Below are 21,024 nucleotides of genomic sequence, written 5' to 3'. Positions count from 1 at the left end.
TTTTAGCCCTCTCAAAAGTGCTATGTACCTCCTATAACTTTGGTTATGCCCAGTTGCTACAAATAGGGGTTGATAGTGTTGACAGAAGTCAAACCTGTTTCGGGTTTCCTAATGTCAAAATGGGGGAAGGAGGCTAGCTCCGCTAAAAATTAAGGCTAGGTAATATGTATGTTGCTCTCTCCTTTTCTCAATTTTTTTAGCCTGTCTAAATTGTCTGTGAAATAGCAACGAGACCTTTAATTGGCTATTTAGTAATAATGTTTTAAACATTGTTAGCATTAATCCTCCATATATTTATTGAGCACAGTGAGAAATAAACACAAGCAGATGGTGGTGCAACATTCTACTGGCCTTTCAATTCCTTAAGTCTTATGATGGCAGATTTCACAGTCACTGCAGATGTGGTGTTGTAGGTCCAGGCACCTCCAGCAATGATTTTCATACAGGATCCACAATGCCAGATTCCCACAGCTTTTCTCTTCATCTTGGTCTTGCCACAGAAGGAACATGTGTATTTAGCATGTTGACTGATTTCAATTTTCTTCACCATTTTTCTGATTGAGGATCCATAACGGGTACCACATTTACCCACAATCCCGACCTTCTTGGTGTGCTTGGCCAATTTGCTGCAGGATTCGAGCAGAAAGAAGGCATTGTTAGCATTCATAAAATGAATACAAATATATATGTTTTATTAGTGCCTATCCTGTTTGATGAAATTATGACAGGATCAGTAGTCTAGATTGTTGTTGCCTTATTTTGATCTTTAAGGGGATTTAGATGTGGATAGTTTTGTTCTACAAGTCTTAGGTGATAACACCATTATTGTAGATTTGCAAGGGCATTGCTAGTTTTTTTGTTAGCTAGTCTGTGTAAATAAACTTACAGTCCTTATGAGAGCTGATGTTGCATCGTTTGGATCATGAAAAGTAGAACGCAGGAAAGATGCCCATGTGATCCTTTATCAAAAATTTTTTGGGAAGAAAATGTTGTTTTATAGATAAGAACCCTGTTAAATTAGCAGTTTTAGATTTTTCCTGCTGCTGCTATAACATGAGAGCATCGCCCTAAGCATACAATGTAGGTTCTTTTTATTAAGAAGAATCATTTGAGAAGTATCTGCAGTCCTGTACAAGTAATGTAAAATTCATGAGCAAAAGTGTAGAACATTTCCTTTTTTTAAGAGTTTTCAGCAGAGAGACTTCCCATGTAGCTATCTACCCTTACATGGCAGAGGATATTGCTCTCACATTAAAGTTAGTGAGGATAATGAAGAGTACCCAATTGAAGAGACTAGAAGTACTTCCTTTGCCTTTGAGAGTGACAGTGCATTCTAGACCAGAGTTGTCCCATGGCTTCTGGCCACTCCTTTGAAGAGTGCAGGCCATCTGCCTGCAGTCCCATTGTTAAATACAATGAATTGTTTTTGTACTATATTGAAGCAAACTAACAGCTGTGTCAGGTTCTTATATCACCAGGTTCTGCAGGATCTTCCCGAATAAAAGGAAGAGCCATAATAACCTGCAGAACGATGATTAAGATGAGTCCTAATTCCCATCAGTGACAGATACAGATGAAAGGCAGACGTCTTGGACCTACAGTCCCAGCACCCAGAAAGTAGCAAGGCGTGACAGTGATCGCCAGTGCGCCATCAATGGCATCTCCAAAGCATTATGCCTGCTCCATCAGATGGCGTTGGACATCAGACAAGAAGGAGGAGCTGGTTCCCTGTTTGCCACAGAACCAGAGTTTCAGTGCAAAAGAGCAAAAGAGAAGGATCCCTGTTGTTGATGGCAGGGCTGGTTTGAGGCTTCAGATTTCTACCTGTCATGTGCTGGTAACCTCTGACAGTGTGCGGTCCCTTGAGCACCTTGGCCTGAGTTTTGGCCACGCCCCTTTTCTTTGCTCCAACGGAAGGGCAGTGCGCCGCAGGATCCAAGATTGGCAAAAGGCACTACATTGAGGTACCCATGATGAAAGGAAAAATAAAATGAGCAGCCCTAGTGTCCTCTGACAATGAATAACGAGTTTTGGAGCCTGAGAATATAGCTGCACATGACATTTTATTGCTTTTTCTGTTTAAGCAGTACCCGGGTCTGCACAAGATGATCTGTGCCCATGACCAACGAAGAGCACAATCTCTGTGCTGCCTACCTCAGTGGAGAGACACTTGTGCACTGCATTGAGACATTGAGACTTTCGAGTGAGCTGTGAGTATTTGCCAGGAGGGCACTCCAACAGATACTGAGAAGCATTATTTTCATGGAATCCTGGATCGAGAGGCCCAACGCGGAAGAAGACAACTGAAGCAGATTTGATGGACGATAGAAGCCTACCAAGGAGGCTTAGAACTGACTTTGGCATAGTTGCACAAGTGATTCTAGTGCAATTGTCAGTCAGTCAGTCAAAAGCTTTTATTTCGCTTAAAAACCATAAAAAGGCATAATTACATACATCAATGCAGTTTAGCAGGGTTATACATATTAAAAGTATTAAAAGACCTCAAAGGATCCAATTTCATAAGTAAAGATTAAAATGTTATGATTACATGGATAAAAGTCTCAACGCTCCAAAAATTCCCACCGGCTACCCAGTGTGCGTTTAAAAAGGAAAATCTTGCCATTTATTTTTCACAACAGGTTACCCCCGTAGGGGATAGTTGGTGAGGATACCTTTTTTTTGGTGTTGCACACCTTATAAACCACATGGACAGAAGGAATTTAGATGTTACATAAACTGTCAAATAGACAGTATCTGTTTTGAGTATTCTATAGGTCTCCCTATAGTCCCTAATGCTCCTGGACTTGAATTATCCAGTTTGCTCTAGCTCGAGAGTACGAGTGGCAGAAGAGCAGAACATGAAGGTCTGTCTCTCTGCTACCCTGGCACCCTGGGCAAATGCTCACCGGGGATGTGCCTTTTGACCACTTAGCTGTCATGTCCCTGAGGGGTAGAGAGCCATGCCTGAACAAAGTATAAAGTTTCCTGGCCAGGGGGGGCTGAATGTCATCCAACAATCTCTCAAGGATAGGGTAGACCTTGATCTCTAGGAAGGTGTCAGTCAGCCAACCAAGGAAGAACTTGATACTAAGAGAGCGAAACCATACTCTCTCAGTTAGAGTTTTCTTAGGGAGCGTGGGGCAGGTCTCCTCGGGGATAACCACAGTTCCCCCCTGCCGATGGCCCTGGAGAGGTGCTGGATGTGCTTTAACCATGGAATGATACCCGCACCCCTGATTGCTAGCAGGTCCCGTAAATCCTCCCTTTAGCTCTCAAGTTCCGGGGTGGCCCATAGTCGTCTCCAATATAACAGAGGGCGATTGGAAATGACATCTTGAATAGGGACCAAACCCAAATCTAGCCTTAAAGCAATAAGGGGTGTACTCTGTGGTAACCTCAAAAGGTGCCTCATAAAGCTATTCTCGGTAAGGGAGAGAGGGGCCACTCTTGCATGTCCCCAAAGGTCCGCTCCATACAGTGCACCCCCCCTCGCCTGTGCTTTATATATTTCAACAGGCGGCGCCACCAATTTGAGGGAGGATTCATTAAAAACTTTTAAAATGCCGCCCAAAGATTGTGCAAGCTTCAAATTTGCTTTGGTGATGTGCGTACCCCATTCCATTCTGTCATTTAAAGTGACCCCGAGGTACTCAAAGGTGGACACCCGGTCCAGGGTCTCACCATCCAAGTGCGGGCGGGGAAATTAGAGCGTCTCAAGTTGAACACCATGTACTTGGTTTTAGTAAAGTTGATTTCTTAGTTCCTCACTTTACAAAACCTAGAAAAGGCCTCTAATGTAGGCTGGATACCCCCCAATGATTTAGACAATAGGAGGGTATCATCGGCAAACATTAGTGCTAGTACCTTCCGTCTTGCTAGACTTTGGGAATCCAGATCTTTTGCTCCCAGTAGGAAGGTGATCAGGCCATTAAGAAATAGAGAAAATAGCATCGGGGCAAGGACGCACCCCTGCCTCATGCCCCTTTCCTCTGGGAATGAGATTGACAGCTCACCACCCCTCCCGTGCCCTGGTGCAGACATTTGAAAAGATCGCACAAGTAGGCCGGGGCTCCCATCTCCTTTAGAACAGCCCAAAGCTTGTCCCTCTGGACCAGGTCAAAAGCGGACCTGAGATCCACAAATATCATGTACAGACTGCCCTTGCCTAAGATAACTATCCTCCAGTATACCAGCTGAAGCCTGAACACCTGATCGATCGTAGAAACCCCCACCCGGAAACCTGCCTGTAGGGAGGTTAGGATGTGATGGTCATCCATCCAACACTGCAACCTGGTTAGGAGGACTCAGGCGAAGAGTTTCTGGAGGACGTTGATCAAATTTATAGTGCGATAATTGGCTGGGTCAAGGGGAGAAGCTTTCTTGTGAATGGGTATTATTTCTGCCCCCAGCCAGGTCGGCGGGATGGCCATGCCTTGCATGATTGCGTTGAAAAAGGTGCAAATATATGGTGCCCAAACCCCTAGTTCGGTCCGGCATAGATCCCCAGGAATCCTATCAAGGCCAGGGGCCTTCCCCGGTATCAGACTCCTGAATGCTGCCTTGACCTCCAGGAACGTGCATAAGTTACTATCATGGGCACTACCCATCACAGCCGCTAAATCTGGGGAATTTGGAAGTTCCACTGTCACTACTGTGGGGGCCACACAATCTAGTGCATAGAGGGGCTTGAAGTGAGCAAGCCACACCTCTTCACAGAGGTTGGGGGCAACAGCGGGCAGCCTTGTGGCTGGACCTCCATGCACCAGATTCCAGAAAGCCCTTAACTCCCGGGCATCAAGTGCTGCTCTGATTTTCTCTCATCTGTCAGTTTCCCATTCAGCCTTGGCCACTTGGGTTAGACTTTTATATATTTACCGTGCATTCCTAATGGAAGTCTGGGTGCCTGTTTTCACCTCCTTTATCAGGGAAGATTTTGCCTCCCTGCAACTTTTATGAAACCAATGATCTCCTTGGGGGTTCGCCCCCTACCATTTTCCAGAGCTGTACACAGACAAGCCAGTGTTGAAAATAGCGTATTGTGAGTGGTCTGGAGGGCCAAGAAATATGAGGACTCAGAATTGCTATTCCTCAGCTCGCTGACCTCAACTAGGACCCCTGCAACCCGGTTATAAATCTCTACCAGTTTATCAGGTGCCTGGGGGACCATCTCCCACCTAACACGCCTGCCACCCGCTGTCAATAGTAGGTTCTGGTTAGCAGGGGGGCCTGCTCCGGCCTGTATAGTTTTTTCCCCCAAAGAATTGTATAAAGTGGGTGTTAGATATGTTCCCATTTGACTGAATTACCATGGAAGAGGAATTGACTCTAGTGGCTCCGCCCCTAGCATCCAAAATGGTCCCACCAGAAGTGAATTTGTGTGACTGTTCTTACTGTTCTGCTGGCATCGTTTAAAAGTAGTGTTCTGTCTGTACTCTGATAAAGGGTATTCCCATTTCACCTGAGAGAATTGATAAGGATTGCCACTGTCTCAACTGAGTATATATTAGTCACTGAAATGCATAGGAGCCCTGAAAATGTTTACTAGATAAATTTAGGATTTGCTTTTGCTTATGACTAGAAAAATGATAATTCTGTTTGTGATAGTGGTCGTTACTCTCTCCTGCTATCTGTATGTCAATTATGACCCAATGCTCCGTTCTCTTTGTATTCCTGCTTATAGCTTACATATACTAGCGTAATGAAATGTTTAGAATGGAAAATGCCCACCTAGCAATGAATTAGGTAATTGATAAAATTATGAAACTTCACGTGTAAACATTTTCTATGTTACTACTAGATATAAAGCCCCAGATTTCTGTATTCCTCAGACTGCCTCATTCAGTTGCTAAGGCTTCTGTGTGACATAGTCTCACTCATTTGAGGTTAATGAAAATGCTCTTTTATATTTCAGCTTCTGTGCCAATTTCTTCTTTGTTGGTTTAAAAATACCAAGTATCAGTGGGACCCCTCAGAAGGTTAATTGATTTCTTCAAGTGCACCATAAATCATTGGAAAGAAGAGTGAACAGTTTTATGTCAGCAATGAGGCATACTATAACTTTTAAGTGGAATTCATGCAGAATCCAAACGACAAAAGACATTACCCGAATTACTGTGCCCCCCAGACCACGCATCATCGCAGGATATGTAGACGCTGAGCACCAAAGGTATTAGTAACTCAGTGCACCAAAAATGATTATCACATGGCCTTACAAAGCAGCATTCACAACACAATAACATTACTATCAGTACGGCCTGCCCGGACTACGCATCATCGCAGGCTCCACAAAACCTTGTTGTTTTAGATATCACTAACTCAGTGCAAACCAAACTAAGTATAACACCTATCAAACCCTACACAATATCCCTTTATTATGCTTCCTTGAAAATGTATTTTATATCACTTAAAGATTTATTTGAATAATAAAATTTACGCCGCATATATGTTCTATCTTCTACTTCAATCATGATTGCAGATCATGCAGTCCAACCTTAGTTTTACACTGAGGAGAAATGGGGTCTACAACTTCAATTCAGCTTTGTACACTACAGACAGTAGAGAATTTAGCCTTGCGTTATTTAAGGCACATTCAAAAAATACTCCTGGGGCACTGCTAGTATGCACAAGCACCTTTATTCCCTACATCCTGTGAACTATGTTTACAAATAAAGGACAACACAGCAACAAAGTGTACCTCCACCAGCGGTAATACCAATACCTCTGGGGTATCACCTTTAACATCGCAACCAGATATACGTCCCCATTTTGAGAAAATTAGAATGCACTGCGTGTAATGCAATCGTTTAATTTCTAATGGAGAGCAATCAGAAGACATAGTTTGCAGAGCAATTGATAACCATTGATGATAGGTTTTTTTTAACCTCAAAATTCATGCAGACCAGTATGCAACACTCAATATTTTGATTACAGACTGCTCGAACCACGCATCATCTCAGGGTGAGCACACGCTGAGCACCAGACGTACCACTAACTCAGTACACCATAAATAATCGCCACGTGGCCTTATTAAGGCAAAATTCAGTTGCTAAAAGACATTCTTACCAGTTTGTTCTGCTTGAACTACACATCATCGCTGGGTCTACATAAACAGCATCTACCTCAGTGTACCTCAACTGATGAACATTTTACGATAGAATCTCCCGTCTATTATTTCACATATAGTGCTCCTACCTTAGTACAGCAGAAGTCATAAACCGTTTACGATTGAATATCTGTGTATGATATCATGATTACTATTCTACTTGTTACCAACAGCAACATAATCAAATGGAGTCGAGCGCATGTGCCTGTACCCACGTCAACTATCTTTCTGTGTCTGTGTATTTATTATGTTTCTACAATGCTGCTCCTGCGCTCTACCACATTGTGCTATAAGTAGCGTATGCAACCATCTTACCTCTGACAGTAAGTATGGACTATTCCTCCTTTTATTTTGCATATTTATACAGTGCAAAATCAACCCAAAACTATATCAGCAATTTACATGAGCACCATATTTCCAGTACGTTTTCAGGCAGGCGTAGATACCGTCATTAATGTACAATATCAGGATGTGGACGCAATTCCAAGCCTCGAACTCCGATTTCCAGCACCAAGTTCGACAGTGTACCTGAATGACCACATACGTATATATATTAGCTACCCTTCATGTGCCAAAAACTGCAACTTAAACCTTTAACAGCCCTGTATTAATACAGCTACAACACTCCACTGAATCTACAGCAAACATTCATAATCACAGAAATGCGTCATGTACACTATCTTTTATGTGTGCAACTATGAATGAATATAGAGTCACTGATACCCCGTACACATTTATACCAAATGGGAGTTCCATGGTGACTCATAGTGACGTGGATGTCGCTGTAGAGAAATACAACAGCGCTAATAAAACAATTAGGCAATAAGATAAAAGATATGGGAGAGTAATATAACGGAAGGTACAACACAGTGATAACCCATACCTTTCCTATTGGCCATGTTGTGGAAATTTACAGACATATTGATACATTTGCATTTAAGACCCGGGTGACTACAGCACTACAAAACGGACACCCGATTCACTTGATTTCTCATATAACTCACAACGGACCCATGCACATAGCTCCGGAATCATGGTTCAGAGCTTTGTGCAGCAATGGCATACGTGAGGCCAGCCCACTCTGCTTACGCTTCCAGGAAAAAACAAAAACGCAACATTGCCCAAATTTCCATTGTAATGATTTCTTAGTTCCAGGTCTAGTTGTCAAATCGGCACACACACACTGCCTCATGGCTAGTATACATCCACACCACACCCATCTAGCACATGCATCACTACACACATGACCCTACCAATAAAAAAGACGGAGCGGATGTGCTCTAAGCCATTTTAGAGTTGCTACCATCGCAAGCGCTGTGATGGTCTGTTCTGGTGGTTCAGACGCCTCATGTAGGCCCAAACCACAGAGTACAAGGGCCCACCACAATGTGCCTGGCCTCTTTGGTCACTGAATTAGTGGTACAGCAAGGACTGAGTGGGTGAGGTACCTGCGATGATGATGGAAGCCCGAGTATGTAATTAGCCAAACCGATATCAAGACTCAGCACCATATACTAGATTTCTTGGTGACAAAGTGGGAATGCATGATGTTGAAGGTTTTCTGTCCATGAAAAGGTGAGCAGTGAGGCCTCTATGCATATTGCAGAGAGTTGATGGGGTGCAGAAGACAAGATACAAAGAGCGACGCAGCGATTTAGGCATACGCAGTCCTATATACCGTATCTTATTGCATTAAAAGTTGTTTTTCCAATTGCAGGAACGTTTTTATAATCAGTCAAATGTCTGGTATATAAACTGTACAAATTGTTGTTTTTAAATGCAAGAGAGAAGGTGTGTGAAAGGGCGATGTACTTCTACTCCACATTAAGATAGTAACAAATACCAATCATAACATCTTTCTTTTACTATCTTTTAGATGTAGAGCTTCAGGGTGCATTGTGTCCCGGCACGTGGTGAAAAACACACCGGTGACAGAAAGATGAGCTGTGAATATTCTATGCAGTCACTCTCTCACTTCCTCTCTCCTTTGATAAACAAATGACACACAATGTTATCTTCCTTTTTACCTTACAGGTTGTGTTTCACAAATTGGCGTTATCTCCCCAAACACCTCCAAAGCTCTACATTTGTGCATTCTGCGATGATGCATGGCCATCATAACAACATCTGAGAGGCTGCTTCGACAAGTGGTGCACCCTCTTTAAATCACGCCAATGGCACAAGGTGAGCAAAGAAGCTTGTTTCTGAAACAACGACAAGTCATCTGTGGACGGAGAGAGTGGATAGTGTGCAGCAGCTTTACTGCATAGGAATGTACAATTACCTCCGAGATGTGAGAATAGATAGGTTACAACAGCCTGAGGGGCAGATTTACAAGCCCCTTGCGCCACTTTTGTTTTACTTTTAACATGGTAAAAGTGGTGCAAGGAGCTTGTAAATCTGTCTCTGAGTTTGCAAGAAAAAGCACTCACCTCCGTACTCTGCGAGTTAATTGGGTGCAACAGTCTAGGTACGCAATATTAACTCACCGCTCTGCAGCAGGCGGTGCATGGGATGTAGTACTTTGGAACAAAAACAGCGCACAGACATCTCCTTACAGTGGAAGTTGATGAAATACATTATCCTGAGTGTGCAAATAAATAAAGAAAAAATATATGTGTCCAGTTGTATGTACTATGGTATTACTAACTCTATATACTATCTTTCAGATCACTAAACTGGAGGGTGCACTATAAACCAGCACGTGCTTGGACATACAACGGAGGCAAAAGGTGAGCTACAAGTATTTTCTCCAGTATTATTATAACTTTCTCTCACAGTTTTACTGTCGTTTTTTCTCTCTTTCTCTCTCTCACTCTCTCTCGCATCGTTTCTCTTTCTCTTTTAAAGTTATGGATGTCGCTGTCCACCCTGCCGTGTACAACCAAAGCTGAGTTCAAGTTGTGAACTCTGTTGGTCACAGTGTTTACATAAGGTAAGCAGAGCAGCCTAGATACACAATGCCTCCGATTAAGTGAATTATAAATAAAAGAGCTTATTTACAAGCCCTTTGCACCACTTTTGCGTCACTTTAAACATGGGAAAAATAACGCAAAAGTGGCGCAAGAGGCTTGTAAATAAGCCCCAAAGAATATTGTCCTGCATAATGACTTGATCTCTCACCTAATTCTGTCTCATCTCTGAATCATTTTAAAGATCTGTTGATCCATACTGTAAATCTTACAGAGTAGGCACTTCCGTACAGACACCTCTTGAACGCGAGCCTATAAGAGAGGTGTAATGTATCAGGCACACTGCAAACATGCACTGCAAATATCGCCAAGTATTACCTTAACTGGTAATGTTTGACTTCATTTAGTCACATTGATCTAGTTTTGAACACTTTCATTTTTGTTATGAAGATTACCTACCCTTCTTTCATTGGAGTCCATATCACATTTTGTTTATATATTGTTATGTTAAAGTTATGTTTCTAGTTTTTTATTATATTGTTATCTTAAAGTTACGTTTCTAGTTATGTATTGTTGTTTTAATAAGTTAATTAAAAAAAGTATAAACATCTTTTTCTGACATTTCACTATTATTTAGTGTGATAATCATATAGTTATAAAACATTTAAAAATAGAAATGATATTTATAACTAAAAGTATAAAACTGAGGCTTACTCTTTACCAGCTCTTTACCAGAGTCTATGGTTATGACTACCGGTTCCTATGGAAAACTTATAAAATGCCAGCACAGTAACTGTTCGATTAGCAACATTGTGTGGTAAACTTTTAACCTCTGTGCTCACTTAAGTGTTCCATGAACTGTTACTATGGTAACCGGCAGTAAGCCGCTTGGGGGGTAGGGTTGAAAGGTACTGGAAAGCAAAGTAAAACAGAACACTGTGTAACAGATTTACAACCCCCTTGTGCCACTTTCGCGTCCAAGGCCCCCCTGCAAAATTAGAAGTGTGGGGGCCTCAACAACCCCCTCAAGCCTAGGGAACCACCACCCCAGGGGATTTGTGTATTGTTGGAGGCAGACTGCGTGGCCCTCCAGAACACGCTGTGGCTACGTGACTCGACAAAGGCTGCCTCCTCTGCCTAAGGCCAGTCCTGCTATACTGGTTCTCGTGTTCGTTGGCCTCATCATGATTAGGCGGCTGAAGCAGGTAGCCTTGCCCATTTACAACCCACAAACATCTCTTATCCTGCTTTTCTATCTCCTACACCTGGCCCTGTTTCTTTCTTTCTGGACCTTTATTAGGGGGAGGTAACAAAATTTACGATGAGGCGGTCCGGCTCTTGAATGAAATGTTGACACGGGATTGTGATGGAATAGTGGGAACCCCTCTTCGTAATGTTTGACACCAGATATAATCGACGATTCCTGTGCAACGCCAAATATTTATTGTTTAGGACACAAAGGTTTGGGAATGTACCAGCATGTAAAGAATTTGCCTGAAGGCCAATACTTAGTATATAAGGAGCAACCCTTCTTGTACAAATCGAACAGGCTCCTGGTTACTGCCCGTGTGTAGTTTTTGTGACTTCTGTGTCCCTGCAGTAATAAACCTTTGGTCTTTGACGCCACCATCGAGAAGCCCGTGTTTCTGTTTATTTGTGCACCAAGACAGGTAGATTTCCGGGGTCTTCGGGTGTTATCCCTGACACCTCTGGACGGAACCAAAAAGTCCAGAACTCCAATTGGCGCCCAACTGGGGCGACGTCAGTCGGTACCGGTCCAAAAGCCTGAAGAGTTCGAGAAGCTTCGTGTGAAGATTCCTGAGGGAGGCGCCCCACTTCATCGATCCCGGCATATCGCAAAAGTGGCCCGACGTTCTCTTCCACGAGGGTTCCTGTTCAGGACGGCTGCAGTGGTCCGTTGCCTTTACCGTCGCCCTGTCTTGGACCCGAGGTGCAGTCCTTAGTACGGCGAGACAAGACGGGTTTCTCCTTGGTGACGTCTTCAGTGCCTCAGTTAAGTATTTAGTGGTTGCTAGTTGGTTGCTTCGTAAGGGTTGTTAAAATCCTTTTAGTTCTTGGTTTGGTTTGGTTTCGTAAGATTATCACTAGTTGTTCTAGTTAAGGTAATCTATTGGTTTAGTTTGGGTATCGATACATTAGTTCGTTTTTGGTAGGCCTAAGTTCTTGGTTCGAGTGCACATTTCTGTTTTGTGCTTTTGTTCGTTCTGTGTTCCGGATTACAAAATGGTAAGTCGGAAAAGTTGTATGTTGTCGTGTTTTGGTTGCAATAGTGATTCCCGGTTGGAGGACTCATGTCTGGTTCCTCCGATTGGAACTCCTTTATATGATCTTTATTGTAAACATGGTGTGGGTCCAATATCTTATAATGAGGTGTGGGTCCGTTACACAGAAAAAGACGGTGTCCTTAGTTGGCCACTGCATGGTAGTTTTGAACCTGAAGTCCTTGATAATTTAGAAGTGAAACTGTTTAAGAAGAAAGCCCGGCCGGCAATGTTTGATTCTTTTCGTTACTGGCGAAAGGAATCTAAACAGAGAGAAATTAAAAGATTGAAGAAAGAACAGAAAGAGCAGGAGTTGACTTTAGAACAGGCTGCTAAGCAGCTACAAATCAACGAGTCTGAGAAGGCAATGGAGGTGGCTACTAGAGAGCGCAATTTAGCGATCGACAAGTGCTACCCTGCCTTGCCATCGAGTACAACTAAGGCGGTAGAGGACTCCGAGAATGATCCTTTGCTGTCTTATTTGTTACAGTCACCCCCACCGTATGCACAGGGTGCTATGGTTCCTCCTTTACTGAATGCTCAATTGCCGGTTGCTGGACAACCTGGTATTCTTGCTCCTGGTCCCCTGAACCAAGTTCCTGTACCACCTGTGGTCAATGTGAATGTTCCTTCGGCACCCTCTCTTCCTGGGGTGCCGGCTTCTTTGCCTATACCTGTATCGCTTATACCTACTGTTTCACAAGCTACTCCTACTGATCCTATTCTATCTGTTCCAACTGCGACTGTGTTTTCTACATCTGCTAGTATTATGACTCCGCTTTCTGTTCGTCGGAGAATCACTGATTCTGTCTCTAATATTCTGTCTCCTTTCTATAAAACTTTAATTAAGACTCCTGCCTCTGAGTCTGTACAGAGACGTAGTCAGCTTCCAAGCACTGAGGAACGAGGAATCTTAGATTCCACAGCTCTCAGATGGATTTCGAAGAGTAGGAGATATAGTACGAGGGATGTATTAGATACTTTTATGCAGTGGAATGAACCAACGCAACGATATGTTTTCGACGAGATGTGCTCCCTGTTGCGTGATGAGTTAGAAGAAGATGATTCTGAATCGAACTTAGAAGAATTAATTAATGTTCAGAAAGAGTTTGCTGCAGGTACAATAATTGGTCAATATATAAAGGAAGCGATGGAACTGATTTTAAGCTATAGGAATGATCCGTCTCTTCGTTCACCGAGAGATTTAGAAAAACATAGTACGAAGCAGAATCGCCAATATCCAATGAGGGAGGTTCCACCAATTTGGTGTGAAGCTGTGCAAGCTGATGACCAAAGGTTTATTACTGCAGGGACACAGAAGTCACAGAAACTACACACGGGCAGTAACCAGGAGCCTGTTCGATTTGTACAAGAAGGGTTGCTCCTTATATACTAAATATTGGCCTTCAGGCAAATTCTTTACATGCTGGTACATTCCCAAACCTTTGTGTCCTAAACAATAAATATTTGGCGTTGCACAGGAATCGTCGATAATATCTGGTGTCAAACATTACGAAGAGGGGTTCCCACTATTCCATCACAATCCCGTGTCAACATTTCATTCAAGAGCCGGACCGCCTCATCGTAAATTTCGTTACCTCCCCCTAATAAAGGTCCAGAAAGAAAGAAACAGGGCCAGGTGTAGGAGATAGAAAAGCAGGATAAGAGATGTTTGTGGGTTGTAAATGGGCAAGGCTACCTGCTTCGGCCGCCTAATCATGATCAGGCCAACGAACACGAGAACCAGTATAGCAGGACTGGCCTTAGGCAGAGGAGGCAGCCTTTGTCGAGTCACGTAGCCACAGCGTGTTCTGATCTAAGGTGCACGTGTCACTAGAGAGGTGAATCTCCGGCTAAGCTTACGTGTCCTTAATCGAAACGAAGAAATCAGAGGTCATTGCGTGTCCATTGTCTATCTGAGGGCAAGAAACACAAAATGGCTGCCATGATCTAAGATGGATGCCATGGGTAGATCAGAAATGTGTTTGTAACGGGAGTACTCTTGCTCGTAGCACAGTGAAAACACCAGGATATGCTAAATGGACCATTTGCGGTTCACTGATACCAAAATTATGTATTTACGACAATGTTGAAAACACGGGTTCAAATCGTCACGGAACCTCAGACCCTCCTTTTGCCCTTACATAGGCAATTACTCAGTCTATGTCAGAATCTAGTTCTATGCTCATTAGGTCAGTGACATGCTGTTGTATCATCATCCTTTCTCACGCCTTTTCTCCAAACGCAGGTGGTTTTCTAAAGCAGGTTGCAGCACAAAGACTACACAGAGCGGGACCACACTGGATAATCAGGCAACATGAGAACAGGAATACTAGGATGACACCAATGACCATCAGAACCTTCCAACCCCACGCTGATATCAGAGTCCAAAACCACTCCATGAAGGACCAGTTTCCCTTGTCTACATGAATAGAGTCGGAAATCTTGTGTAGCTTAGAGATCGCCTCATAAATGGTTGGAGCATTATTGGGAATAAAGACACAGCAGCTCGATTGGATCATTCTGCATACCCCACCTCGATCTGCAAGTATTACATCAAGAACCATACGGTTCTGCAACGTCATGAGTCGATCCGCCTGAAGCTCAGCTGTCAAGTTGCTAAGGGCACCAGCAGTTTCGGTAATAGTAGATTCAACTACCCGTGTTAGTTGACGTATGTTTCTACTATTGGCCATAGGCCCCCAGAACGGAAGGAAACCTTTGAAGAAGTCTCCAGCTTCCTGACCCGCGGTATCTTCCTTGCTGAAAACACCTCTTGCTACTCTGATCTTGTGATAATCAGACGAAGCAGTGTATGTTGGAGGCAACAATCGAGCAATATAACATGAGCCTGAAAAGTCAGCAGGCAACCACGTATATGCTCTGTCTTGACAGATGAAGTAGGTACCCCTAGCAGTAAGGAAGGCAGGGGAAGAGTTAGACGGAAACACATAGGTCTCAATGCATTCACTCCTCCCCAGCTGAGCTCTCGGATTTCTCCCATTTCCTTGCAAACAGACCTGACCTCGGTGAGGCACGACCCAGATTGGAGTTGAGCTTTTACGCTTGCTTTCTCCCAAACTAAGGCGATACTCTGAAGAGTTCCAACTCAAATATACCCGTAATTCATCTCTAGGGTAAGATGGAGTATTATTGACGTCTCTAATCATGTCAATAATTCCCTGAACTAAAGCTTTGTTGACAGAGTTATATTTAGTGGAACGTGGTGGACGTGGAGGATAGGTTTCGAGGGCATAAGCAAAAATGGTCTGAAGGGCCTGGAACGATCCATTATAGCTAAAAGGCAAAACCAGGTAGGGAATGCCTTTATCCATAGTGTGGGGTATCAAGCCACACACCCAGCAGTCTGTAGTGTTAACTACCAGTTGGTGTTGGTGCAAGAGCTGTACAAAAGTGTTATTAATGAATTCTGAACGTCGAGCTTGTTCGTGTTCAGGAAACGAGTGAAAAGAGTGCATAGAAGGAACAGTAGAAGTAGCAGGATCAAGGGGAGGTACTGTAGTTACTGGCAAAAAAAATAAAATTTACACCAAAGACGATTCCACCCACCAATGTTATCAAAACAATTAAAAATGTAATAGCACATTGCATCAAAAAGCATTTGCTGTGGAGAATTCTGTACAGTCTGTTTCTGCGAACATAAATCACATTTTCTCGTTGCAGCTCAGGAAGCTCCATCTTCTACAATCCGCTCGCGACCACTGATGATGTGTACGTAGATGAAAATGCCTCTATCAGCCCTGGGAGTTCCCAGAACTAACAGAAAGATCGACCTTGTGTCTGACCCCCGCAGATTCAACTAGGCACACAGCCACGACCCTACGGCTACCCAGACAGGTCAAGGCAATTTTAAACAATAGAAACAATAGCAAACTTCCTGGCTGAAGGCAAAAGTGTTCAAATATTACAATAGGCAGTTTCCTGCTTTATTTGTCCATATTGCGAGACCGTAAATTGTATCTCAGTTTTGCAGGAGCTGTTTGATCTGGAAACAATGTCTCATCAGCAGAGGTTACAATGTTCAAGTTCGCAGAAGGCAAAGTTTCTTCTGATGTAGAGGGCAGGTTTTCAGAAGTCAAAGAAGTAGTTTCAGGAGGAGAGCTTGATGTGTCAGTTATCAATTCGGCATCGCTGAAAGGGGTAAACCTGGGTGTTCATTCACACTCAGAGGCACCAATTCCCTTCTTCACCCAATTGTCATAAGGAAGCGGCAAGGGCACATGTTTGACGTGCGTCGTGTGGATCCAGTTCTTGCGTCCAGCCACTCGGATAGCAGTTCTCGTTGCTAGTAGTACTTGATAGGGGCCAACAAATCTGGGTTGAAGGTTCTTCGTCCTCGCAAAGTTCCGTACCACGACGTGGTCGCCAGGTTTCAGCTGATGGCCTGGACTCTCCGGTGGCTTTGGCAATGCGTCGAAAACCTGTTGGTGAATAAGACTCAATTTAGCAGTCAAGTCGTAAAGGTAATCAATCAACATTGGATATTCCAGAGAACAGAATTCTTTCGGTCTTGGCACTCCCCAAATATTCGCGGGACGACCAAAGACTATTTCGTAGGGACTAAGCCCTACTCTAGAATGTACAGTCGCTCTTGTTGATAACAAAGCCAAGGGTAGCGCGTCTGGCCAGGACAAACCCGTGGATGCCTGTATTTTAGCAAGTTTCAGCTTGAGGGTGCCATTGTAACCCTCAACTAAACCAGCAGACTGGGGATGGTTTGCACTGTGGAATTTTTGTTTGATCCCTAAACCGGCACACACACTCTGCATAACGTTCCCTACAAACTCACTTCCGTTATCTGACCATACAATCCGTGGCATTCCATACCTAGGGAAATATTCTTTAAGAAGGATTTTGGCAGTTGATAGGGCAGTGTTGTCCTTTAGTGGATATGCTTCGATCCATCTGGAGAAAGCACAAACTACCACCAGGAAGGATTTTAGGTTGTTGCAATGATCCATGTGAATGAAATCTAACTGAATCACTTCAAAGGGACAAGAGGGAGGAGCGAAGTGACCAGTAGGAGTTGGGACTCCCTTGCCAGGATTATGCATCAGGCATACCATACAATTTTTCACCACTCTCTCTGCACACTTACTAATCCCATCATTCTTCCAAACTGGAGCCAACATCTTGCAAATTCCTTTAGAACTAATGTGTGCTACTCCATGTGCCATTGTTACCACTGCAAGCACGTACGCATCAGGCAACATCCAACGCTGTTGTTCCGACAAATCAATCCAACATCCACTCGAGTCTAGTTTACCCGTACTCTCTTTCCATGCACGCTTTTCCTCCTCGGTTGCCTCTTTTTGAATCTCTTTCACACTTTCCACTGTATCCTCGCACATTCCAGACTCGGAAATCCATCTTGCAGACGTTGCAACATACATCCTACTCATCATATTTCTAGCTGTCTGTTTAGCGGTTTCATCAGCAAAAGCATTCCCACGACCAACATCATCCGTGATTGCTTTATGAGCACTGCATTTCACAATCGCAACTTCAGTCGGCAAGGTTAGAGATTCCAACAAGTCGTTAACTAGCTGACCATGTTGAATCTTAGTCCCATGGGACGTAATGAAACCTCTTTCTCTCCACAAACGGCCAAAAATATGGGCCACGCCAAATGCGTACTGACTATCTGTGAACACATTTACTCTCTTTCCCTTTGCTAAAACACACGCTCTCGTTAGAGCAATTAATTCTGCAGCTTGGGCAGAATTCTGACTCACTCTTGCAGTCTCCACAATCGTACTCAAAGTCGTTACTGCATAGGCAGCAGTCACATCACCATTCTCCAATTTAAAGCACGATCCATCAACATACAACGTGCCATCTGGATCTGACAATGGAGTGTCTTTCAAATCAATTCGTCCTTTAGTCTCTTCCTCGGTTCTGAAACAACAATCATGGGGTTCAGAATCACTCGACTCTTGATTAGTCGGCAACAATGTTGCTGGATTCAATACATTGCATCTTTTGATTTGAATATGACTCGCTAATAATGTCAGCTCATAACCTGATAATCTAGCACTAGTAAGGTGTTGCGTCTTGGTTCGGTTCATGAGTGTGTCCACAGCATGAGGAACCATGACCACTAGCATGTTGTTCATCACCAAACCAGCAGATTGTCGAATGGAAGCTGCAGCTGCCGCTGTAGCTCTCAAACAACTAGGCAATGCTCTGGCTACCGGATCTAATGTTGATGAAAAATACGCACAAGGGCGTTGTTTATCACCAAATCTCTGTGTCAGAACACTCAACGCACAACCTTCTCTCTCGTGAACATAGAGCGTGAATGGTTTACTGTAATCCGGTGTACCCAACACAGGAGCTGAACACAGTGCATTTCGTAACTCAGAAAAACTCTCCTGACATTCAGCAGCCCATGGCACCGGACTCGGAACACCTTTCCCAGTCAAAGCTACCAATGGTTTTGCTAAAAGAGAAAAATTTGGGATCCACTGCCTACAGTATGAGGTAATACCTAAAAAGGCACGTACTTCTCTCTGTGTGCGGGGAACACTCATCTTCGTAATTGCTTTTATTCTCTCTGGGGTCAACTTCCTTCCCTCCTTTGACAAGAGATGACCTAGGTAGGTCACTTCTTGGCAGCAGTATTGCATTTTCGAAGGTGACACCTTATGATTCAAATTAGACAAATGATGCAATAACGAAATTGTAGCTGCTTTGCAAGTTTCCTTGTCATCGGCAGCCACCAGAAGATCGTCTACATACTGTACTAGAGCAGAACCAGGAGGAAGTACAAAAGAATCTAACTGACTTTTTAATGCCTGACTGTAAATGGATGGACTCTCACAATAGCCTTGTAGAGCACGTTTAAACCTGAAGCTTCGACCTCCTAGAGAGAAGCCGAAAATATCCCTGCTTTCCTCGGCTATTGGAATGCTGAAAAAGGCATTCTTCAAGTCGATAACTGAAAACCATGTAGCTGTAGCAGGAATCAACGTTAACAATGCAGTGATGTCTGGAACCACAGGAAACTGTGGAACCACAATCTTATTTACCTCTCTTAGATCGATAACAAACCTATACACTGGAGGCTTTGAGGGATCAGTACGTTTCAGAATTGGTAATACAGGACTGTTACAGACATTGCCTCTAGTTTCTTCAACTACACCTTTCTTAATCAAGTCTTGCACAATCAATAAAAGCGCACGTTCACCTTCACTAGAGATCTTGTATAGTGGAATTCGTGGAAATTTAACATTAGCTTTCAAAGTGACTACATATGGTGGTATTTCCAAAAGGCCTACATCGTTAGGACCAGTCGCCCAAAGAGTATCAGGGAGTGAACGCAGCTCTGGCGGGAGTGCATCCATTGACAAGTACATCGGAGAGGTGATTCTTTTACCCAATGTAAGCTGTACTCCTGACGGAGAACAGTACAATGTCGCATATAGGCGTTTTAACAAGTCTAAACCAAGCAGATTTTCATTACAACCTGTCGTCAAAATCAAGGGTGCTTTCAATTGACACGGTCCAACAGAGATAGGCAAAGGACCAGATACTGGATTGTATACAGGGGCGCCTGAAAAACCTACAGAAACATTTGTTAAGCCGGACAAAGGTGCGCCAGGGAGTTTCGCATGAATGATAGAACTTTTTGCGGCACCAGTATCCAACAGAAACGGTTCGACTACACCTGATGTTGCTACTGCGACATAAGGCCCACTCTGATCCACTGGAACTGATACTACTCTCTCTCTCTGTCCATGGCTGTCCTAGTACTCAGTTTGCTGAAATCCCTCATCTACTTCACAATAGTCCTCAACATGATACTGTTGGGATCTATTTTGCTGGGTAGACTGTCCATTTCGTTGATCAAAGTGATTAGAAGGGCGATCATTCGTTTGTGGAGGCATAGCACCTCTTCCTCGACCTCTAGAATTTTGCATAGAACCACCACGACCTCTCTGAGCTGCTGCAGCATTATTTTGCGCTAAGATCGGGCACTCATTTTTATAATGACCCTCTTTCTTACAGTAGGCACACTGGTTCCACTGATATTGCGGTCTTGGAGAACTATAATCTGTCCTTTGATATGACCCTTGCTGTGTATTGGTTTGATTCATGCGAGGCGGATATGCCTGTTGCAAAAGGATTTTTGGAGAAAAGGCGCGAGAAAGGATGATGATACAACAGCATGTCACTGACCTGATGAGCATAGAACTAGATTCTGACATAGACTGAGTAATTGCCTATGTAAGGGCAAATGGAGGGTCTCAGGTTCCGTGACGATTTGAACCCGTGTTTTCAACATTGTCGTAAATACATAATTTTCGTATCAGTGAACCGCAAATGGTCCATTTAGCATATCCTGGTGTTTTCGCTGTGCTACGAGCAAGAGTACTCCCGTTACAAACACATTTCTGATCTACCCATGGCATCCATCTTAGATCATGGCAGCCATTTTGTGTTTCTTGCCCTCACATAGACAATGGACACGCAATGACCTCTGATTTCTTCATTTCGATTAAGGACACGTAAGCTTAGCCGGAGATTCACCTCTCTAGTGACACGTGCACCTTAGATCAGAACACGCTGTGGCTACGTGACTCGACAAAGGCTGCCTCCTCTGCCTAAGGCCAGTCCTGCTATACTGGTTCTCGTGTTCGTTGGCCTCATCATGATTAGGCGGCCGAAACAGGTAGCCTTGCCCATTTACAACCCACAAACATCT

The 21,024-nt window shown here is 43.6% G+C and overlaps 1 pseudogene; it reads right to left on the bottom strand.

Moving 5' to 3' along the window:
• Positions 1 to 290: 290 nt before the first annotated feature.
• On the bottom strand, positions 291 to 667 carry LOC147711290 (large ribosomal subunit protein eL43 pseudogene; annotated as a pseudogene).
• Positions 668 to 21,024: the final 20,357 nt, after the last annotated feature.

This window comes from Lissotriton vulgaris, chromosome 5 (assembly GCF_964263255.1).
Source record: "Lissotriton vulgaris chromosome 5, aLisVul1.2, whole genome shotgun sequence".
Taxonomy (NCBI): Eukaryota; Metazoa; Chordata; class Amphibia; order Caudata; family Salamandridae; genus Lissotriton; species Lissotriton vulgaris.
Note: the sequence above shows the minus strand (reverse complement) of the source record. Positions and strands in the feature narration are given on the sequence as shown.